The sequence below is a fragment of the Triticum aestivum genome, chromosome 1A (assembly GCF_018294505.1).
Source record: "Triticum aestivum cultivar Chinese Spring chromosome 1A, IWGSC CS RefSeq v2.1, whole genome shotgun sequence".
Lineage (NCBI taxonomy): Eukaryota > Viridiplantae > Streptophyta > Magnoliopsida > Poales > Poaceae > Triticum > Triticum aestivum.
This window is the reverse complement of record NC_057794.1, coordinates 316997289-317022085: the sequence shown is the minus strand read 5'-3', so window position 1 is coordinate 317022085 and position 24797 is coordinate 316997289. Positions and strand designations below refer to the sequence as shown.

At 48.8% G+C, this 24797-nt stretch overlaps 1 long non-coding RNA gene across 1 annotated transcript; it reads right to left on the bottom strand.

Moving 5' to 3' along the window:
* Positions 1-13579: 13579 nt before the first annotated feature.
* Positions 13580-23409, bottom strand: LOC123122761 (uncharacterized). The gene is made up of 12 exons (XR_006460368.1): positions 23055-23409; positions 21126-21268; positions 20923-20998; positions 15983-16583; positions 15683-15902; positions 15396-15590; positions 15136-15309; positions 14673-15050; positions 14418-14582; positions 14263-14325; positions 14055-14167; positions 13580-13632 (listed from the first exon to the last, which is right to left on the bottom strand). It is a non-coding gene; the product is annotated as an uncharacterized lncRNA (long non-coding RNA).
* Positions 23410-24797: the final 1388 nt, after the last annotated feature.

The following is a 24797-nucleotide window of genomic DNA, read 5'->3' as shown; positions in this document are numbered from 1 at the left end:
CACTGTGCATTACAGAAGCCAAGTGATTAGCCCCCACCAGCACCCACAAACTTATTTCGAACTAGCACATCAAATGGACTATAAATTTCCATAGGAAAGGTTGCATGACCGTGACAGATTTGGATTCTGACATTTGGGACCCGCGAGGAAATAGCCTATCCAAGGTGGTGTCGACTTACTAGCCAGTCAACAAACGATTCTGCCTACCAGCCGTTGGATTGACATCCAACATCTGTCATGTATCTTTTATCTCTTGTCTTCTTCTTTCTCCAATCGCCCAAACCAAACCACCCCGCCGGCTCCGCCTGCTCCCGCCTCCCATGGCTGGCTGCGCCTCCGCCACCCTACCGTACGTACCCTCCAACGTTGGCCAGTCCCTCCCTCTATTCCCCCACACATCCTGTTATTCTCCGGCGACGTCAGCCCCAACACGCACCCGCGCCCGAACCAGTCAACCCTCGTACTCCCCTCCGCCTGCGACTGGACCGGCGAATCTTCAACGGATCATGTTCGTTCCGTCCGAGGCCTCACCTCGTCCTCTGCCTTGCGGCCTTGGTTCGCTCGCCGTGCGCGCTGCGCCACCCTCTTGCGTTGTCAACATCGTCAACAACCGAGAGGAACAAGGAGATGACTGTACGTGGAGAGGATGACAGTAGGGACCCACCAGCGTCATGGCAGTATGCAAGCAAGTGCCTCTATAGTACAAGCCCAAAAAATATGGTTCCTCCTAAAGGTTGGACATTTGGGGCTCACGCCATTGTCAACATAGTCAATAAACGAGAGAATTACACTACGAGCGGCTGACACCAGGGACCCAGCAAGTCGCGCAGTTTTTTTTGAGGAACAAGCAGTTGTTATTTATACTAGTTTTAGCGACGGATCAGGGTAACAACGGGGCTATGCGGGGGCTGTGGCCCGTCTAGCCAGGGATTTATTTATGTTTACCACATCATGAGCCCAGCTGTGTTTTTTTCTTGCTGAAAATGGCTAGCCCAGTTCTATTTTTTTAAAGAAATACCCAAACAAGGCCTACTTGCTTTATCGGCCCTGCTGGGCTGCAAATCTTTCAAGACGAGGAGGGTTACATTCGGTTTGCCCAGAAATGGGTTGTACATTTTTAAAACACACCAAACCGGGAACTAGTTTCAATTTTTTTTATTACAAGATCTTAAATTCCATTGATTTTTATGCATGGACAATTATTTGGATTTTATATTTTGGATTAAAAACAGTTGACCGCACCAAAATATGCAAAATTTCGTATACTTTTTAACCGTGGCCACAATATGGGATGTGATGCTAACAAAAAGAAGATGAGCTCCAAGAAATTCTTAAGAATTAGGAAATGGGTTGTACATTATTAGAAACAATGCAGATGGGCTGTATGCTGTTTTCCACAGATTTGAGGCTGACTTGTGCGCCTACTACAGGTTGACGCGTATGCTTTCATAAGAAAAGGTTGACGCACACGCAACGCCCTGTCAACTTAGTCAACACACGAGAGCAGTGACTGTTGGATGTCCATCCAACGGTTGTCGTGCTTCTTCAATCTCTTCTCTTCATGCTCAAGCCGCTCAAACAAGCACCGGCGGGACTACCTGCTCCCTCCTCCCGCGGCCGGCTATGCTGCCGCGCAGGCCTCACGGCCCCACCATACTCCCATCGCTGGCCTAGCCATCCCTCTACTCACCCACACATGCTGTTATTCTCCGGCGACGGCAGACGAACCAGTAAACCCTTGTACTCCTCCGCGTGGGAAACAACTGCCAAGTATTCCCTGGCTCCGTGTCGTGCCCTTCCTAGGCCTTGCCATCGTCCACCGCCCTGGTGCTCTCAGCGCGGCCTCGTCAACGTGGTCAATGAACGACATCCATCGGAAGTGGACTGTACGTGGAGAGGCTGACAGCTGGGTCCACGGTCGCACGCAAGGAAATGCCTCCTTATTACGTGCAAAATAATGATTCCTCCACCTGACAGCTAGGACCCACAGGAAGGGCCTCTATATTTCACGAAAAAAACGTTCCCCCCGCTGACAGGTCGGACCCACCAGCTATATCTTCGCACGCAAGGAAGTGCCTCCTTATTACGCCCAAAAAAATGAATACCCCCCTACTAGCTGGGACCCACCATATTGTTGGGCTGACTTGTGGGCCTACTAAGTTGACAGGGATGGTCAGCTTTGTCAACTTAGTCAATACTCCAGTGACCGTATGATGTCCATCCAACGGCCATAGTGCTTCTTCAACCTCTGGTCTTCTTGCTCCAGCCGCCCAAAGCAGCGCCGGTCGTGCCGCCTGCTCCTGCTTCCCGTGGCCGGCTGTGCTACCGCGGAGGCCTCACCGCCCCCATACTACTCCCACCACTGGCCAGGCCATCCCTCCACTCACCCACACCCCCTGTTATTCTGCGGCGACGGCAGCCTCACACCGCAGCCGAACCAGTGAACGCTCGTACTCCTCTCCGCGTGGGCATCCAATGTCGTGTCTTGCACGGCTCCGCGTCGTCCCCTTCCTAGGCCTCGTTGTCGTCCACCGCCGTGGTGATCTCGGCGCGGCGTGGTCAATGTGTTCAACGACCGACTTCCATCGGAAGAGTACTATACGTGGAGAGGCTGACAGCTGGGTCCACGGCAGCCGCAAGGAAGTGTCTCCTTATTACACGGAAAATAATTATTCCTCCACCTGACAGCGGGGATCCGCCGGATGGGCCACCAGTATTTTGCGAAAAAAATCATTTCCCCCTGACTGCTGGGACCCACCAGACGGGCCACCGTATTTCACGAAAAAAAACATTCCCCCCTCTGTCAGCTCGGACCCACCGGAAGTGCCTCCTTATTACGCACAAAAAAATGAATACTCCCCCGGCTAGCTAGGACCCACCTTGCTGGGAGGCTGACTTGTGGGCCTACTAAGTTGACGGGGACGAAGGGCTTTGTCAACTTAGTTAATATGAACGATTCTAGCTCCAGTGACCGTACGATGTCCATCCAACTGCCGTAGTGCTTCTTCAACCTCTGGTCTTCTTGCTCCAGCCGCCCAAAGCAGCGCCGGTCGTGCCGCATGCTCCTGCCTCCCATGGCCGGCTGTGCTGCCGCAGAGGCCTCACCGCCCCCTAATATTCCCACCACTGGCCAGGCCCTGCGGCGACGGCAGCCTCACACCGCAGCCGAACCAGTGAACCCTCGTAGTCCTCTCCGCACGGGCTTTCACTGCCGCGTCGTCCCCTTCGTAGGCCTTGCCGTCGTCCACCGCTGTGGTGCTCTCCGCGTGGCATGGTCAACGTGGTCAAGGAACGACTTCCATCGGAAGAGTACTGTACGTGGAGAGGTTGACAGCTGGGTCCAAGGGCCACAGCCCAGTTTTTTTGTGATTTGCCAAGTAAGTCGCTTTGTCAGGCGTGTTGGGCTGCAAATCTTTCAAGACGAGGAGAGCTTTCATTCGGCTGGCCGAGAAAATGGCCCATTAGTAATGAGAAATGGGTTGTACATTTTTAAAACAAATCAAACCGGCAATTAGTTTCAAATATCTTTTTTTCATTTCAAGATTTTAAATTACATTAATTTTTATGCATGGAGAATTTGTTGGATTTTATATTGACATACATTTATTTTTAAAATCAGTTTGAATGTGAGTCGAAATTTCGGGATTAAAAACAGTTCGGACCGCACCGAAATATGCAAAATTTCGTATAATTTTTTAACCGTTGCCACAATATGGGCTGTAATGCTAACAAAAAGAATATGAGCTCCGAAAAAACCTTAAGAATTAGCAAATGGGCTGTAAATTATTAGAAATAATGGCAGATGGGCTGTATGCTATTTTCCACAGATTTGAGGCTTTCCTAAAAAAAAGGTTGACGCACAAGCACTGACAGTTGGATGTCCATCCAACGGCCATTGTGCTTCTTCAATCTCTGCTCTTCCTACTCCAGCCGCTCAAACAAGCGCCGGCGGGACTGCCTGCTCCCTCCTCCTCGCGGCCGGCTGTGCTGCCGCGCAGGCCTCACCGCCCGACCGTACTCCCATCGCTAGCCTAGCCATCCCTCTACTCACCCACACCTGTTGTTATTCTTCGGCGATGGTAGACGAACCAGTAAACCCTCGTACAGTCATACTCCCCTCCGCATGGGAAACAACTGCTGAGTCTTCCCTGCCTCCGTGTCGTCCCCATCCTAGGCCTCGCCATCGTCCACCGCCCTGGTGCTCTCGGCGCGGCCTGGTCAACGTGGTCAACGACCGACATGCATCTGAAGTGGAATTTATGTGGAGAGGCCGACAGCTGGGTCCACGGCCGCACGCAAGGAAATGCCTCCTTATTACGCGCAAAATAATGATTCCTCCACCTGACATCAGGGACCCACCGAAAGGGCCTTTGTATTTCGCAAAAAAACGTTACAGCCGCTGACAGCTCGGACCCACCAGCTATATCTTCGCACGCAAGGAAGTGCCTCCTTATTACGCACACAAAAATGAATACTCCCCCTGTTAGCTGGGACCCAGTATAGTGGCAGGCTGACTTGTGGGCCTACTAAGTTGATGGGGACGGAGGGATTTGTCAACTTAGTCAATATGCACGATTCTAGCTCAAGTGACCGTACGATGTCCATCCAACGGCCGTAGTGCTTCTTCAACCTCTGGTCTTCTTGCTCCAGCTGCCCAAACCAACGCCGATCGTGCCTCGTGCTCCTGCCTCCCGTCGCCGGCTGCGATGCGGCGGAGGCCTCACCGCCCCCTACTACTCCCACCACTGGCCAGGCCATCCCTCTACTCACCCACACCACTTGTTATTCTGTGGCGATGGCAGCCTCACACCGCAGCAAACCAATGAACCCTCGTACTCCTATATGCGTGGGCATCCACTGTCGCGTCTTCCCCGGCTCCACGTCGTCCCCTTCCTAGGCATCGCCGTCGTCCACCGCCCTGGTGCTCTCGGCGCGGCGTGGTCAACGTGGTCAAGGAACGGCTTCCATCGGACGTGGACCGTATGTGGAGAGGCTGATAGCTGGGTCCACGGCCGCAGCAAGGAAGTGCCTCCTTATTACGTGCAAAATAATTATTCCTGCACCTGACAGCGGGACCCACCGGACGGGCCACCGTATTTCGCAACAAAAACGTTTCCCCCTGACTACTGGGACCCACCATCTACATCTTCGCACACAAGGAAGTGCGTCCGAGCAAAAAAACGATTCACCCCCTGACTGCTGGGACCCACCAGCTACATCTTCGCAGGCAAGGAAGTGCCTGACAGTCGGAACCCACCTGGTCGAAGCGTACATAGCGTTGTCATTCTGGACGCGAACGTGTACGTACATACTGGTCGATGTAGAGGCGCGCACGTGTCGTAGTAGAGGTGCGCACATAGCATTTACACGTACGTACAACGGCCAGGGTGCAAGAAAGAAAATACGGCCACGTATGTGTACATACGGGTGGGGTCTCGAACGCCTACTCGCGCATACGTACGGCCAGGGCTCATGTACATGGCTGGGTCGAAATGGAGAAACAGCGTCGTCGTCATGTTCATGGGGAGGCAACGGAATGCATCATGTTCATGGGGAGGCAACGGAATGCGTCGTGTTCATGGGGAGGCAACGGAATGCGTCGTGTTCATCGGGAGGGCTTTGACGGAACAAGCGACGGAAACGAGGCCTGGCGTACCGCAGAATAGAGGAAACGACCTTGTGTTCGACCGGCCAAGTTCGAAACGGGATCCTGTTCATCGGGAGGGGTCTGGCGTACCGCAAAACGGAGGAAACGGACCTCCTATGGTCGAAACAAGGGTCCTGTTGATCGGGAGGGGTGTGGCGTACCGCAAAACGGACAAAACAGACTTGTGTTGGAGCGCTACGGTCGAAACGGGGGTCCAGTTCATCGGGAGGGGTGTGGCATACCGCAAAACGGGACTCCATGGGATACTGTTCATCTCCACCGTCGACCCCCTCCAGCCTCCACGAGCTATTGTTCATCCACCGTCGACCTCCTCCGGCCTCCACCTGCGACTGTTCATCCACGGGCTCCTGTTTATCCAGCCTCCACCGCGCGCTACTCCACCGGCTACTGTTCAACCAGCCCTCTCCACGGGCTCCTGTTCAACCACCCCTCCACAGGCTACTGTTCATCCTGCCCTCCACCATCTACTGTTCATCCTGCCCTCCACGGGGTGGTCCTGTTCATCCAGCCCCAACCGGCTCGATCGATCGGGCTCCTGTTCATCCAGAGGCAACACCACGGGGTCCTGTTCATCCACCCCCACCGGGAACTGTTCATCCAACCCCCCTCCCCCCCCCCCCCGCAACACTCACTGTTCATCCAGAGGCAGCATCGATCGGCTTCAGTTAGCAGCAATAGCGAAGGAATCGCTCGATCGGGTTCAGTTAACAGCCATCGATCGATCGCTCGGGTTCAGTAACACGTAGCCTGCAGTGCAATCGCTCGGGTTCAGTTAGAGCCCAACGCCTCGCTCGGGTTCAGTTAGAGCCAACGCCTCGCACACACACGCGTACGTGTAGGAGAGAAACACGCATCGCTCGGCCCCCGACCTCCCACCGTAACCGGGAACTACCCGAAATTTTCCTCGCCCTCGCTTCTACCACGGTTTTTTCGTCATGGACGGCCCAAATAATGTCATGCAGCTATGTCTCCGGCCCGCCCAGGACGAAAAGCCCATTTTCTGTCATGATTTTTTGTCATAGAAGTAGGAGCCCACCACATCTATCCCGACTCTGATAGTACCAAGGACCCCGAGTTTAATGATGAAAAGCCGAGGAAGGGAAAGAAGAGTGGCAGTAACAAGGGGCAGCAGCATAACCCGACGGGTCATGGAAACAACGGTAAGCGCAAAGCAGATAACAGTTCGGATTTTGTGGCTAACACCAACACGCAGAATAATAATCAGTGTCGTAAGGGTAAACCGCCCCCGTGGAGTGGAGGATCAAGTGTCAATCTTGAGCGCCTGTTAAACCAGCCTTGTCAAAGGCACGAGACATGAGAGAGACCAGCCACACACCTTTGGAAGGATTGCTTTATTATGCGGGAGTTCAAAAACTCGGATCTTTTCCAATACGATCATGGGCAGCCTGGCGGTTCAGGAGGCGGTTCTCATGGGCCGGGTTATGGTGGAGGCAGTTCTGGTTTGGGACTTCAAGGCAACCAAAGTGGACATGGCAATCAAGGCAGCCAGGGCAACCAGGGCGATTATAATCATCAGGGGAGTCAGCAGCAGCAGCGGCAACAATCTGGTTACCAGAGCAATCCGGAGCAGTTGAATAGTGGGCAGTATCATGTCTTCACCACTAGCTTATGCAAGTGTGATCAGAAGCTTCATAAAAGGGCAGTAAACTCTGTTGAACAGGCAGTGCCCCGTTATCTGCGCTGGTCTGAACAACCCATTTTGTGGAGTCGAGAGGATCATCAACCCCGGGTTGATAATCCGGGTCATCTGGCATTGGTGGTGGCACCTCAGGTTGGGGGGGTATAAGTTCACCAAGGTGCTCATGGATGGAGGGAGCAGTATCAATATCCTTTATTATGAGACCTTCCGTCGCATGGGGTTACAGATAAAAATCTTAAATCATCGAACACTATTTTCCATGGTGTGGTGCCTGGTAAATCGGCGTACCCAGTTGGTAAGATAGCTCTAGAGGTTGCTTTGGAGATGAGTATGATTCAAGATCAGAGACATTGACTTTTGAAGTGGTGAAAATCAAGAGCCCATATCATGCCCTGTTTGCAAGGCCCTGTTATGTTTTATCTGCAGCTCAAGATGCCAGGTCATAAGGGAACCATCACAATACATGGGAGCCATAAGATTGCTTTGGAATGTGAAGAAGGTGATGCGTCCTATGCTTAGTCGGTTTATGCAATAGAGGAGTTGAAGTTCTACAAGGACAATGTTGATCCGGCAGATATGACTTCTCTTAAAAAGCCAACTACAGAGCATGATCCGGCCTTGAAGTTTAAAGTGGCTGATGAGACTAAGCTGGTTGACTTTGTTCCTGGCGATTCATCCAAGCAGTTCAGCATCAACACTAACCTGGATCCGAAATAGGAAGGCACGCTCATCGAGTTCATCCGTGAGAACTGGGACATCTTTGCATGGAAACCTTCTGACATGCCAGGTGTACCGAGGGAACTCGCTGAGAACACTCTTAATATTGATCCTAAGTTTAAACCGGTCAGACAGTTTCTCCGCCGCTTCAATGAAGAAAGGCATAAGGCTATTGGTGAGAAGGTAGCCCGGCTCTTAGCAGCAGGGTTTATTGTGGAGGTTTTTCACCCTGAGTGGTTAGCTAAATCGGTGCTAGTACTTAAGAAGAACGGCACTTGGTGTATGTGTGTGGACTACATAGATGTGAACAAGGCTTGTCCAGCTGATCCCTTTGCTCTCCCTCGTATTGATCAAATCATTGATGCTACAGCGGGTTGTGAGCGTTTGAGCTTTCTGGATGCTTATTCTGGTTATCATCAGATCAAAATGGCAGTTAAGGACAAGGAGAAGACAGCTTTTATAACTCCCTTTGGAGCCTTCTCCTATGTATCTATGCCTTTTGGGCTCAAGAGCACCCGGGCGACTTATCAGCGCTGCATGCAGAATTGTCTTCATAATCTGATTGGGCGCAATGTTCATGCTTATGTGGATGATATTGTGGTGAAGTCCAGAAAGGATCGGACATTGATAGATGACTTAAAGGAAACTTTGGATAATCTCCGGGATCTATAAGATGATGCTTAATCCGGCCAAGTGTGTTTTTGGTGTTCCGACAGGCAAGCTCTTGGGTTTTCTAGTGTCTAACTGGGGCATTGAAGCTAATCCGAAAAAGATCAAAGCTATTATGTCTCTGGCTAAACTGGCCTGTATTAACGATGTTCAACGTCTGGCAGGTCGTATTGCAGCATTGAGCCAGTTTATCAGCCGATTAGGAGAGAAGGCTATCCCTCTATACCAGATGATGAAAAAGACATATAATTTTGTTTGGAGTGATGCTGCTAATGTGGCGTTTGCGGACTTGAAAAAGCAGTTAGCTGAGCCACCTGTCCTTGCTGCTTCGGTCGATAAAGAGCCGTTGTTGTTATATGTGGCTGCTATTGCCCGGGCTGTCAGTGTGACCATTGTGGTGGAGCGCAAGGAGGCAGGGAAGGAGTATCTGGTTCAACGGCCGGTTTATTATATCAACGAGGTACTTATTGAGTCTAAGCAGATGTACCCACATTGGCAGAAGCTGGTGTATAGAGTTTTTATGGCAAGCCGGAAGCTCAAGCAGTATTTTCAAGGTCATCCCATCACTGTGGTCAGTTCTGTCCCTTTGGGAGAGATAATCCAGAACAGGGAAGCAACTGACCGGGTTGCCAAATGGGCCATCGAGCTTGGACCTCACGGGTTAAGGTATATGCGTCGCACGAAAAAAAAGTCCCAAGCACTTGTGGATTTCATCAATGACTGGACAAAATTACATGCGCTGGAAGAAAAGCCAGATAACACTTATTGGACTATTCATTTTGATGGGTCCAGGCAATTGGAGGGCTCAGGGCTGTAGTCGTGTTAACTTTCCCACGAGGTGATAAGTTTTGTTATGTTCTCCATTCAATGTTCCCTTGCACTAACAATGCAGCTGAATATGAGGCCTTACTTCATGGTCTTCGAATTGCTAAGGAGATGAATTTAAGACGGGTTAAGTGCTTTGGTGACTCGGACCTGGTGGCTGAGCAAGTATCTGGTACTTGGGATTCCAAGGACCCACTTATGGCAGCATATCGTCGAGAGGTGGATATTGTTGCTGGTCACTTCAAAGGTTATCAGGTTGATCATGTGGACCGGCAAAAGAATGAAGCGGCGGACGCTTTGAGCCGTTTGGGTTCCCAACGGAAACCGGTGCCATCTAATGTTTTTCTGGATGTTTTGCATAACCCGTCGATCAAGCTACCTACAGAGGAGGATTTTCCTGTTCCTGATCCGGAGGCTCAGTTAGTGGCAGCTCTTCACGTTATCACAGATTGGATAGTCCCATATTTGGCGTATATGAACCGGGGCAAGTTTCCAGGGGATGAAACTTTGGCCAGGCAGATAATCCGGCAATCCAAGTCAATGACCATTGTCAATGGAGAATTGCATCATTGCAGTGTAACAGGGGCGTTTCAGCATTGCGTATCTCCTGAAGAAGGCTGCAAGATTTTGCGTGAGATCCACGAAGGAGATTGTGGTCACCATGCCGGTTCAAAGTCCCTAGTAGCGAAGGCCTTTCGTCACGGCTTCTATTGGCTGGGAGCTCATGCTGATGCTGAGGATTTGGTAAAAAGGTGTGATGGTTGTCAGAAGTTTTCATGCCAAGCTCATGTTCCGGCTCAGGAATTGAGGATGATTCCAATTACTTGGCCGTTTGCAACTTGGGGGCTTGATATGGTTGTGCCGTTTAAAAGGTCCAAGGATAAGAAGACCCACCTTCTGGTGGGGGTTGACAAGTTCACTAAGTGGGTGGAGGCAGAGCCAGTCAGTAAGTGTGATGCAGCCACGGCGGTTCAATTTATCAAGAAGGTGATTTTCCGGTTTGGTTTTCCACACAGCATCATAACTGATAATGGTAATAATCTGTCCAAGGGTGCTATGGAAGAATATTGTCAATGTGAGCACATCCGGCTTGACGTGTCATCAGTGGCCCACCCACAATCTAATGGTCAAGTGGAGAGAGCCAATCAAGAGATCCTGCGAGGCATCAGGCCCCGGCTTATGGTTCCTTTACAACGAACGCCGGGTTGTTGGATGGAGGTGTTACCTTCTGTGTTATGGAGCATCAATACCACGCCCAACAGATCTACGGGTTATACACCTTTTTTCATGGTTTACGGAGCAGAGGCGGTTCTCCCTAGTGACATCCGTCATGACTCACCCCGTGTGGCGGCTTATGTTGAAGATGACAATGAGAAGGCACGACAGGAAGCACGTGACCTGTTAGATGAGGAGCGTGATATCGTAGTGGCGCGTTCGGCGATTTACCAGCAAGATCTACGTTGTCATCACAGTCGTCGGGTTAAAACCAGAACAATTCAAGAAGGGGATCTGGTGCTCCGACTCATCCAGGATCAGACTGATATGCACAAGTTATTCCCGCCTTGGGAAGGACCTTTTGTGGTCAGCAAGAATCTACACAATGGGTCATACTACCTTATCGATGTTCGAGAGCACAAAGACTCACGTAAATCAGAGGTGGAGACCCACCGGCCGTGGAATATAGCTCATCTTCGGCCTTACTACACCTGAGCCATAGGCTCCTCTTATGTACATATTATTGACAATGTATATATTATGATGATCAATATAATAGACCGGCATCCCTGCTAAAGCGGGGTCTCTGCCGTTATTCTTTAAAATGTTTTTGGTTACATGGGGGCTTCTGTTTATAAAGCGGAGTTCTAATTACCCATGGATCCGGCTCATAAGCTACACATAAAAAAACTTGGGGGCTTACCACCCAGGGTCAAAAGGAGCCAAAGAGAGTCTCTTGCAAAGCACAACTCAAACATAGGCACCCATTGAGCACAGCTCAAAATATTACTAGGGGGCTCTTTGCTTCTACAAGAACAAAGAGTCTATAACCTTGTAATAGGCTATAAAAGCCAGGCTTGGAAGCCAGGTGTATTCACCTAAAATCCCGGGTTATCCTGCCTTTTTTTAAGTAAGCCACTCTGCCCAGGTAATCCTGGTAGACCCGTCAAACGTTTGACAAGTCAATCTTATAAAGACCCTGAACTTGTCATAGTTAAAAGGACGATTGGTTGATGTGAGGTCCATCTTATAAGGCTTTGTAAAATGGTTTAACTCAGTGGCCTGGCAGCCCATGAAAAGCCTCACAGTTTTTGCATATTTTCTTTTGAAATCTTTCTGATATTTCTTTTGAAGTGTTTTATGCTAATCCGGTGTTTATTGACCTGGCCTGGCTGTTGATTATAAGTCGGCCGAGCAAATTGAAAGTATTGCTGGTGTTTATTGACCCGGCTTTGCTGTCGATTATAAATCGTCAGGATGCACTCAGCTATAATCTGGCGTTCATTGAGCCGGTCCGGCTTTCGGCTACAAGTCGCCCGTATGATATACGGATAATCCGGTGTTTATTATAACCCGATACAACTTTCCTATAAACTGGCACAACATGAAGGAGTTGCCAGTACTCAAGGTTTGGGTTATCACCCTAACTACAAAAAGTTGGTAAACCAACGATGTGAATCAATATCACAAGTATGATATATCTCATATTTGATTATTCTTAAGTATAGCCTTGGTTATAAACCCAGGTTATATATTGGGCAATATGACCTATCCGGCGATAAACCGTTAGGACACTTTCAACTTGTTATATGCAGAAACAGGTCAAATAAAGCTGCTAAGGATCATAAGTAGACATAACATAAATCATGGCGGATTAACAGTATCATGCAAAGTGAATATGCACGATGGCATAGGAGACCAAGTTTTTAAACTAGCCTATTACAAGGCGTTTTCATGCCCAAAAGGATAATTGTCTTCTCAACAAAGATTGTGGTATGCAGAAGGCTAAACCGGCCTCCAGATCACGATTCTTCGTCGGGCTGACTGGACGGCTGCGAATCCTCCTGCGCCGGTTCATCCGCCTCCTCTCCACCCAGCGGCTGGAAGTCAATGGTTGTCTAGTCGATTCCAGTTAGGTCCTTGAATTCAGCTTCGTCGCTTATAAGGGTGGAGGAGTCAACATCAGGGGCATAGGTATGCTTACAGATTGGTGGGATACGATATTCCACATCATGAGTTAGCGCAGCAAGTCGTTTGTTGTCAGCATCCACTACTGGAATCAGGCACTTTGCCATCTTCCATGGCAGATGGCAAAGCCACGGACGGCGTATGGCAAAGGGCTCTGTCATCTGCCAGCACATGGCAAAGGGCCGGCTGAATAAACTCTGGTAAAGGCTTCTTTGCCGTCTGCTGGCAGATGGCAAAGGGCCTGTAGCCTTTGCCATCAGCTGGCCGATGGCAAAGCCTGAGGAACGGGGTTAGCCACGTTAGGGGGCTAACGGCGTGCTTTGCCATCCGCCAGCAGATGGCAAAGGCTGCAGGCTCTTTGCCATCTGCCAGCTGATGGCAATGGGTGCAGGCTCTTTGCCATCGGCCAGCTGATGGCAAAGGCTGCAGGCTCTTTGCCATCCGCGAGCTGATGGCAAAGGCTGCAGGCTCTTTGCCATCCGCCAGCTGATGAAAAAGGATGCATGCTCTTTGCCATCTGCTAGCTGATGGCAAACAGAACAAATAGGCCAGACGAGCGCATTACAGGTTGCTGCCACGTGGCCTCTTTGCCATCTGCCAGCGGATGGCAAAGTGCCTACATTGCCTCTTTTAATTTTGTTTTTTCTTATATCAATTCATTTTCACAGAAAATCAAACATATATATATATATATATATGACCAATATAGCATATTCAACACATATTACCAATAGTCATGAACGCAAATATATCCAACACATGTTACCAATAGTAGCAAGTTTCATCCATACATATACATAGTTTCATCAATATTACACAGTTTCATCATTGGTAGCGAGTTTCACAAAGTCAAAACAAAAACTAAAGACAAGCACTCCATCAACCCATGCTTCCGTGATCTGAAGCAAATCTACAAAATGGGAAAGAAGAAAGTTAGAAGAAGAAGACTAGAATAAGAAGATTATTATGATGCAACTTATATCTGTAAAATAGGTCATTTTGGAGCTAAGTATGGTTATTATGTCATTTTTGAGCTAGCTAAGCATACTAAGTCATTTTGGTGTAAAAAATGCTAAGCAAGGTCATTTTGGAACTAAGCATATATATTATGTCATTCTAGAGCTAGCTTAGCATATTAAGTCATTTGGAGGAAAAAATGCTAAGTATAGGTTATTTTAGAGCTATCCTAGGTTAAATAGGTCAATTTTGAGCTAGCTAAGCATATTAAGTCATTTTGGAGGAAAAAATGCTAAGTATAGGTCATTTTCGAGCTATCCTAGGTTAAATAGGTCAATTTAGAGCTAATTAAGCAAAGCACTAGGCAAAACTTACCGTCAACCTGTAGGTGAAGGATCGGGGTTCTTGCTCGCAGTAGTGGCAGACGGAGGAGGATTGGGGTTCTTGCTCGCGCCAATGGCAGACATCGATGCTTGTCGGGAGTTATGCTATACCAAATTAAAGATCATTTGCAATGTCTTGTTAGCATGATGCAACTCAAATGTGAAGACTAATAAGTAATGTCCATTCAAATGAAACTCACCGTGTCCGCCGGAGCAATGACTGGCATCGGCGGAGGGGTCTGACCGTTCTTCTCGCACATGGACTGCACATTTGGTTTTGACGAGTCAGTCATATTAGTTACTAATGAAAGGAACATTGCGTGCATGATTTAGCTAATATGTAGAAGAAACTTACCGCGAAGATCTCGTATATGGCCCGGTTAGCCAAGTCGTTCCGGTTCCTCTCCTCCTCCAAAAGCCTAGCCGTCCTCTCCTTAGTCTCCCCCTCCCTCTCTGCCGTCTGCCTCCTTTCCTCTGCCAGAAGCTCCTGGGTCTTTGCTCTCTCTTCCTCAATAGCAGCCTGCAAAACCACTCCTCTTTAGCATTGTAATCATCGACGGTCGCAGACATAATGTAATGGAGGAAAGGTATCTGATTCTGTATAACTAACCTTGATTTCAAGATCCATTGGCCGTGGAGGAGGCCTTATCTCAGGATCGGAGCTCGTCTGGCGCCTCTTGATCTGCGGGAGAGTGCTAGTACAACGTATCAGTCCATCCCCAATGGCTAACAAGCCATGGTTCCTCCCGCCACCAGATATCATCACCAGCTCAGGATCAATAGGCTAGCTCGGGTTAAAGTCCGGCCCTTTCCTTGCCTTCCACTCGTCTCTGTACCTCACTAGCTTGTTGTGGGAGGCACGGTTGGTGAAGTTCTTTGGATCATCGAGATCAGACTCGGAGAATGCCTTGGCCTTCTTATACGGGGCACTATGGGCCATGGCATATATGTCGAACAGCTCTGGCACATCCGTCTTGTTGTGCCGCGCCTAAAAGAGAGGAACAAAGTATTGGTTAAGGGCTCAAGCTAGCATGAAGACTGAATTTGCATGAATCATGAAGCAAACCACATACCCAGTTATCCCCGTACTGATATAGGTTGACGCGGCCTTGATGGTGTGGCACGCTGCTCATTTTGCCACGTCGATCCTTTGCATTGTTGTGGGTGGATAGCCATTGGGGACAGCACCACTCATCCACCAATGCCTCCCAACAATCCAGCCTATCCGCACACCATCTCGGGAGCACCTAAGTTAAGTAAGAGAAATTTGAGAGCTACGCCTACGAATCAAATCAAGGAAACTAAATACAAGGCCTTAAGAACAGGTAATTACCTTCATGTACTTCTCCTTACTTAGATACTTTTTGCAGCACTTCGACTTGGACATCCTAATACCAATCGAGGCGAAGTAGTCTCGAGTAGCCTGCGTCCGAGCCCCGTTCCGCCAGTTTTGAAGTAGTCGCCTGCACTCCGCTTCGATAACCCGAGCCGCGGCCTCCTCCTATCCCTCAGCACATCTGTAAAAGGTCTGCAATCAAACAAGAAAACACAGATTAGTACAATCACTAGGGTTTCCAATCAAACAAGAAAACACAACATAGACGAGAGAGGAAAAATTACCCAAAACGTCTGGATCACAACATCGGCCACCTTGTGGCACTCGACACCGCCGATCCTCTCCCCCGGCGGGGCCGGGGCAGCCAAGTAGTGCTCCCAGGTCATTCCTAGCTCTGGAACCTAGCCCTCACCAAGTAATGTGACCCACCCCGGGAAGCTCTGGCGACAAATCACACCAAGGACTGTGTTGGACCTGCGGACACCATGACCGTGTTTCCAAGACCTGCAGTATGACAAGGCTAACGCATTAGATATTCAAAGAAACGTGAAGGAAAAAGGTTAAAAAAGAGTAAATGCACTTACTTCTCCCCATCACGTGTAATCAACCACCTCTGGTCATGGGTCACTGGGGTGGGCGGGAGCTTTGTACCACCATGCTGGTAGACATTTCCCCCCTCCACCAGCTCACTCTCGCTATAGCTATCAGAACTATAGCCACCCTCGTCACCATCAGCATGGCCACTCGACTCCGGCCAGTCCACCATGCTGCGACGTAGCCTGATCCAGAGTCTCGTGGGACGGAGCCTCAGGGACCGGAGTCTCGTGGGGCGAAGGCTCGTCGGCCCGAGGCTCGTGGACCGGGGTCCAAGACAGGTCCACCTCAGGAAGCTCCATCTCAGACGGGGCAGTCCTGTGGTCAGGTGAATCAGCTGAGGGTGGCGGCGAGGAAGGCGTAGTGGCAGCCTTCCTACCTCTCCCGCCGCCACGTCCACCTCTACTAGCCTTCTCCTTCTTCTCCCCCCGACCTCTCCCGGCCAAAGAAGAAGCGACCGCTGGTGGTGTCTTCATACTGAGATCCAGAGCTCTCCGGAGGGTCTGGGGTGGAATGGAACTACCCCTCCCACCACGCGCCGAGGAAGGAGCCTTGGAGCGCTCTCGACCCGCGCCCACCATCTGTCAACACCTGCAATGACAAAGAGTAAACAAAATTAGTACAACATAAAAAAAGAATACCTGACATGAATAATAATATGTATATAATTTAAGTGTATCATCATCATGAACATAAAAAAATGGAATACCTAACATGAACTATAATATTAATCTTCATCGTCTATATATGCTTCAGGGTCAATAAATGCATCATCATCATCACTATCAGTAATGACGTGCTCATCATCATCATCATAAATGCATCAACATGTGGAAGGCCTCCTTTACGTAATTGGTCAAGCATTGTCAGGTCATCCGTAGCAGTAACCTCTTCTTGTTATGGCTCTTCTTCTTCCGGCTCATGCTCGGATTCACTGTCGGTATCTACTTCAATGTTCTGGGGTGAAGTAGAGCGGTTCTTGAAACGTCTTTTGGAAAGACGTGTTTCTTGGAAGAACTCTCCTTCATATGTGTCTGGGTTAATGTGAGGCTCTAATCCTCTTCATTGGGGGGAGGTGGTCTAACATGTGGCGACACTTCATAAACAACATTCCAACCATTGAGATTTGGATCACTTTGGCAAGCCCACTATAGATAGAAAACTTGGGTTGCCTGTTGAGCCGTAATATAGACATCGGGAACATCCAAATGGGTGCTTTGTTTGATTTCGACTAGCCCTAGATGTTCATGAGTCCTTATAGTCTCCTTTGGCTGGAACCAATAACATTTGAAGACTACGATGTTCGGTGGGTTTGCACCATAGAATAGAAGTTCATAAATTGCTTCAACTCTTCCATAATACTCGGTATCTCCTTCGCCGATAGCAGAGACACAACAATTTGTAGACTTTCGGTCGGCCATAGATAGCTCTTTAGCATAGGTACGAAAGCGATACCCATTGATGTCGTATTTGTCAAATGAACGGACCTTATAGTCAAAACCATTAGCGACTTGTCTTAATTCGGCGTCCATAGACTCTGAACTAGCCGACAAGTTTAATACAAAATGATTGTTGCATTAGCCGGAAAATAGATGAAGAAATGAAATGGTCTAATGGAAATTACCGTTTGTTTGAACCAAGAGATGAAACCGGGATAGCCGCATCCATGCATTGCCAGAAGCTCATACTCTTCGACGGAATCCTTTTGGATCACCGCTCCATACGAGAATTTGGCGATGTATCGACTGTATCAAATATCCGGGAATAAGAGCAGTTCAAAGGAATTAGAGGTTGCGAAACAATGTACCGAGAACTTACTCGATGTACGGTCGCACTTCTGTTAGATTGTTCAAGATATACAACGTAATGGTCCGCCATTCGTCGACATCCAACAATAAGGGAGTATAAGCACCGGTTGGTGCGAGCTTCCCTTTGAATAGGCTGAGGTTGCATCCACCCTTTTTAGGGTCGCCAGCATTGTACCGAGGCTTGGGATTATGCAAATGATGATTTTTGGCTTCATAGTGTGCTGTCACGAAGTTTGCCGCCTCCCCAGTAATGAATGCCTCGGCCATCGATGCTTCAATTCAACGTTTATTTTTACATTTTGCTCAAAGTGTCTTCTGCATCCTCTCAGTTGTGTAGCACCAATGATTCTGCATAGGCCCCCCCCCCAATCGTGCCTCGGTCGGGAGATGCAAAATTAAATGCTGCATTGGATTAAAGAAGCCCGGTGGAAAGATCTTCTCTAACTTGCAGATCTCCAGCGCCAACTCTTCCAGTTCTTTTAGCAAGCCAGACGATAGTTCATTCGCACAAAGAACATGGAAGAAATAGCTCAGCTCTGCCAGTACTAGCCATTCATCCTCAGGGATAAAGCCACGCAACATCACCGGCATTACCCGCTCAAGCCATATGTGCCAATCATGACTCTTGAGACCAAATATTTTTAATTTTTCAAGGCTCGCTCCCCTCTTTAGATTCGCTGCATACCCATCTGGGAACATCAACTCGTTTTTCACCCACAGGATAACTTCCCTCATATCTGTCCTTCCAAGATTGAACCATGCCTTTGGCTTCGCCCAGTTCTTCTTTCCTTTCAGTTGTCGCATGTTTTGTAGCGGTCTATCACATAGAGCCTCCTGGTCGACTCTAGCCTTAGGGTTATCCTTTGTTTTCCCCTCTATGCCGAACAATGTACCAAAGAGGGCCTCGCCGACATTCTTTTCAGTGTGCATCACGTCGATGTTGTGTGGGAAAAGGAGGTCTTTGAAGTAAGGCAGGTCCCACAAGCATGTCTTGTGAGTCCAGGCGTGTTCCGAATTATACCCCTTGAAATACCCTGGATGCTTTGGATCTGGCTCGAGAGCGTTTAACTGATCTAGGGTATGTTGGCCTGTCAACGCAGGTGGTGCAGAGTTTTTGACAACTCCACCTTTGATGAAGTTCTTCTTGTCTTTTCTGAACTTATGACGAGGATCCAGAAACTGTCTATGCATGTCGAAGCAAGAAAACTTGCCACCCGCCTGCAACCGACGAAACTCAAGAGCTGCCTTGCATGTGGGGCACGGGAACCTACCATGCACACACCAGCCAACGAATAGCGCATACGCCGGCACGTCATGCATCGAGTACATGTACCACACACGCATTAGGAAGTTTTTTTGTAGCGGCATCGTATGTCTTGATCCCATTGTCCCAAGCTTCTTGCAATTCATCCTTAAGCGGCTGCATGTACACATTCATACTCTTCCCCGGATAGTTGGGCCCTAGAATTATCAACGTTAGGAAAATGTTCTTTCTTTGCATAATCTGTCCGGGAGGGAGATTGAGTGGAATGACAAATACATGCCAACAGTTGTATTGGGCTGCCATCATACCAAACCCGTTGAGCCCATCTGTGCTTACGGCGATTCGAGGATGCCTTGGAACTGCCGCTTTAGCATGATGTATTGCATCGAAGCGCTTCCACGCAAAACCGTCTGATGTGTGTACCAACATCGGCTCCCCATCTGCATCCAGTCCGGTTCTTTTGCCCAATTTGTGCCATGTCATCTGTCTGGCTGTCTCTTCGACCATGAAAAGACATTGAAGTCTTGGTATGATTGGCATATACCGAAGAACATTAACTGGGATTTTTGTCTGACTCTTCTCACCCATACCGTTGTCTACCACAACATACCTGGAAGACTGGCAAACGGGACAATACTTCAAGTCCGCATACTCAAGCCTAAATAAGGCACATCCTTTCTCACAGGCATCTATCTTCTCATAGGGCATCTTAAGTACACGAAGGATTTTGCCCGACTGGTACAGGTTTGCAGGCATTACATGGCCTTTGGGTAGAAAGCGTCCAAATAGTGTCATCATTGCGTCGTAGCATTCTCTGCCCAAGTTGAATCGAGCCTTTAGAGCCATTACTTGTGCGATGGAATCCAGCTGACAAAGCTCAGTGTGCTCGTGGAGAGGACGTTTTGAAGACTCCAACATATCATTGAAGGCCTTTGCAGATTCCTCCATCTCATCATCCGAATCCCGAGCATCATCAAAGTCTTCCACCATGTCTTCCATCCCGGTACCATGCTCGTCGGTGCGACGACGACCCTCCTCAGCTCTGGCACATTGGGCAGACCCACCATGAAATGTCCAGACCGTATAATTAGGCATAAAACCCCACTTCTGTAGGTGTTTGCTCATTTCAAACTCTGACCGCTTATGATAGTTGTCGCACTCGACACATGGGCACCAGGTTTGTCTCTGTCCATTTGCAAATGCGACTCTCACAAACCCCTTGGTTTTTGTTATCCATTCGTGGGTCATGTCTTTCTGACTAGTGTGACCGGTGTACATCCACGCACGATCACTCATCTTGCCTAGCTACTAGACACACAAGAAATATATACATAATTCAACAAACCATATTCATTAGTTAATAGAGTTTGTCAGTTTTATTACATCCATGCAACCTAGACGCTAATAGGTAAAGATAGGTCCTAATCCCACCCGAGTATGTGTAGATTGGGTTCGTTTTCCCATGCTCTACTCCGGATCCAACGCAAAATTTCGGCAGCATCTCCCCGTTGTTCTCCTGATACACATCTCGGCAATAAGCAGAGAGGATGTGTACCCGGAGAACAACAGGGAGGCACTGACGAAATTCTGCATCGGATCCGGAGCAGACCATATGGGAAAACGAACCCAATCTACACATACTCGGGCTACCCATGGATAACGTTGGACAATTCGAAAGAATCACGGTTATAAATATGCAAATGCATGCATATTTATAGATGTAACCCTTTCGAACGGGAGACGCATAGTGGTCATGCATACTGATGATTCAATCTACCTATAGCTAGCATGTTTCATCGACACGAAGACCGGAACATAGTAAATGATTGGGGGAGGAGGAGATGTCATTTGTGCTCACCCATGAACATCGGGGCAGAGCTCGTTGAACGCACGGGGAGGTCGTCGAACACCAGACCCTCGCAGCGACGAAACAACTGCACATTTAAATCCACCCGATCAACACAAATATACATGCCTTTCAGTGTGCAATTAAATAGTCTGTCCACTTTACAATGTGATTTTTTTAGTAGGGGTATAAGTGAGAACTCATAGACATCTTACCTTGGGCAAGAAGTGCTCAAGCGAGGAAACAAGAGTGACCAAGGCTGGATCAAGCCCAATCTCCTCCTTTGCCTCCCTTAATGTTGTTGCTGCATCATCAGCATCACCCTCCTCTGCCTTTCCTCCGGGCAATGCAACCTCCCCTGCAAATCTCAAGTGGAGAAAAGAAAATCAGATAGGGTTTATCCAGCTCGTGTCTAGGTTGGTATCTATTTGTGAACCTGATTGTTCAAATATAAAAGCTAATTAAGCCAAACCAGCACTAAACAGAAAAAGCTAGGTTAAAAATCCACTTAAAATTAGGGAGTGTCTATTTAGTACTTGATTGTTTTTCAATTCAGTAACATTCACATTTCCTGACAAATTAACGGAGGACACTTGTATGTCCAAAAAAACCCACCCCGGCGACTGTATGCTTTCTATTTCTAAAAAATGGGTCGGGCTAGACTGTCACCCGGTTTCAACTAAACCTGAACCACAAATACCCTGGACCATGGTGAACAACTGCCCATCAGCTTGCGACCCATCAAACAGCCGAGAGCAGATCGTGTGCTCCGGAGTATCGAGTACTCCGGCTGCACCACGGACAGCAGAGCCGTTGGATTAAATATGTAGGTACAAGATTGAATTTGTACGCCCATATTACACAAATTGCAGAACGGCCCCCATATAACTACAGAATAACCATAACGTTCCAATAACCTAGCTCCAAGAGATGGGCCGCCCCAGATTTGGAACAGAAAGTATACACACATAGTTGTTCGTTCCCCTAAAAAATGTAGCTGCTCGTTTTCGGTTATAAAAGGGATATCTAGTCATTTGAAGCTAATGCTTTCAGCGTCCTGACCTTCATCCAACAAACATGACAGCAGCTCTATAGTACAGATAGGACCATGTAATTTCCAAGATGACATACCAAAATAAACACAATACAAACAGATTTAGCAAGGTAAAGGTAATTCAAAGAAAATGAAGAATTAGTAAGCACATAAACCAAAGTCTGAACTGAAAAAAATCTGCATCAGGAACGTAAAGACGACAACATCAAGTGTATTAACCATCTTTGTCAAATTAGAAGGCAACACAGCAAATACTGGACACGTTTTAATCAACGAGGAGCAAAATGTAAAAACCATTTGAGTCGTCATGGCCAACTTGGTAAATAGAGCAATGTACTGATGTTGGACTTTCATGGAGGCTACTTGCTCTGCAAACAAGAAAGGGCACTAGGAAAACCTGACAAAGGACATAGTACTATTTCAACTATGGTTGGGAATCTGTAGGAATACAGTGCCATTTTTTTACACCTTAATAAGGAAGGCCAAGTCAGGATCAACTAAAGCAGACATTGGAATACATATAGAAGTTGAAGAAAATGAAATACAAACAAACATCTTTGTTTCAGGAGCTGACAAACAAGCCACTTCCCCGTTAGAAACAGAGACTATGGCCCTTGATGTCGCTGCATAAATAATTTCCAAATTCATATGCAAGCAGGTCATTTTTCTGGTGGATAATCTGACTCTGGACAAGGCAAACCTATATGTTAATATCCAAACCGGGAGCAACAGATGTTGGAGAAGCATTGCAGCTATTTTGTATCTACATGGGGATATTTTGTATCTACATGGGCAAACCAAGGTCATCTTTTTCTGAATGTATATCAAGGTTATGTCGTACATATGTAGTTTTATATCAAGAAACAACAAGAAGAGAATTTTGTCAATTTTGGTTGAATTCCAATTGCAACTTTGACTGCAAGTCTGAACATTGTTTTTTGAAAAGGGGGAAGACCCCGACCTCTGCAAGTCTGAACATGGACATGAGAAACTCCAAATTGCGTCCTGACCACGAAGGTCCAACACTTACAGTGTAAATCCCCTAGAAATTATAGTCCATATTAGCACAAGAATTTAGAAAGAAAAGTACCAGATATTTAAACTACGGTGGATGGCGCGGTGGCAGGGAGGGCCACAGGGAGGGGGCGGCGCCGCGGCCTGGCTCGGTGGAGGGGCGGGCGCAGGGGCATGCCGCGGTGGCCGGGAGGGCCGCGGGGAGGGGGCGGTGCCGCGGCCTGGATCGATGGAGGGGAGGGCGCAGGGGCGGGCTGTGGTGGCGGGGAGGGCCGCGGTGGCCGGGAGGGCCGCGGGAGGGGGCGGCGCCGCGGCCTGGAACGGTAGAGGGGCGGGCGCATGGGTGGGCTGCGGTGGTGCTGGGCGGTGGCGGGGAGGGGCAGGCCCCGGCGGTGCTGGGCGGTGGCTGGGAGGGGCGGGCCGACGAGGTGCTGGGCGGTGGCGGGGAGGGGCGGGCCGGCGGGGTGCTTGGAACTGGCAGGGAGGGGCGGGCCGGCTGCATTGCTGGGCGGCGTCGGGTACGTGGGGTGGGTCGCGTGGCTGCGGTGGTGGCTGGGAGAGGTGGGGAGAGAGAGAGAGGGGGGTGGGGCCGGGCTGGAAGAGAGAGGGGGGAGAGAGAGTGGTGGGGCCGGGCTGGGAGAGAGGGGAGGTGCTTTTTTGAAGAAGAAGAGAGGGGAGGAGATAGTCCCACCTCTTTGCCATCAGCCAGCGGATGGCAAAGGCCCATATCTTTGCCATCAGCCAGCAGATGGCAAAGCCCACCTCTTTGCCATCAGCTGGAATCTTTGTCATCGGCTGGCTGATGGCAAAGAAGTGGGGCTAGTGGGCCGTTACAGCTCCGTTATCCACTGGGCCCACCCACTTCTTTGCCATCTGCCAGCAGACGGAAAAGATTCTTTGCCATCGGTTGGCAGATGGCAAAGAGGTGGGGTTGATTGGCCGTTACAGCACTGGACCCCACCCACCTCTTTGTCGTCTGCCAGCGGACGGCAAAGATTCTTTGCCATCGGCTGGCAGATGGCAAAGAACTGGCTGATGGCAACCAGGTTCTTGGCCATCTGTCAGTTCTTTGTCGTCTGTTTTTTGTAAGCTGATGGCAAAGACGTTCTTTGCCATCCGCTGGCAGATGGCAAAGAACTGACTGATGGTAAATTCTCTGTTCCAGTAGTGATCATAAACCGCCTAATAATGAGAAAGATCTATTTCTTCAGCCGATTTGCTCGCTAATGGGTGCATTTCCTTCGTCAAAACTCGAAGATCTTCATTATCAAACTCTGACGCGTCTTCCTTTATGCTCGGATAGTCGCATCATATGTCAGCCGAGTCAAGACCTGGTATCCAGGCTTTAGCCCAGATTAGCGCAGTCAGAGCACCTGCCCTTGCAGCTGATCTTTTTAACTCGTCCAACTGGGCAGGAAGCATTGGCAGCTTTTCTAATGTTTCCTTGATCAGGGTTGGGGGCGGTTTGTTATGAGCAGTAGTACAAATGATCCGTTATGCGCTGGTATATAACTGCTCTATAAGAGTATAGGCAGCCTTCAACTTCTTCTGCATATCAGAGCCCAGATGGGTAATGCGAGATCCTGCATCATTGCACATATTGATAAACCGGCAGTTTATGGGATAATACATGTTGAAGCTTATCATAAGGGTGCTTACCAAACACAATAGTGGTCATGGCATTGGTTTGCCGCTTCAAGCCAGCCAGTTCTTCTGCTACCGGATTAAGGGTTGTTACAGCGTCCTCTACCCGTTTTAGCAGCGCTACTTTTTCAGCATCCCATCCTGCCCGTTTGCTTTTAGAGCCTTCTTTCAGTTG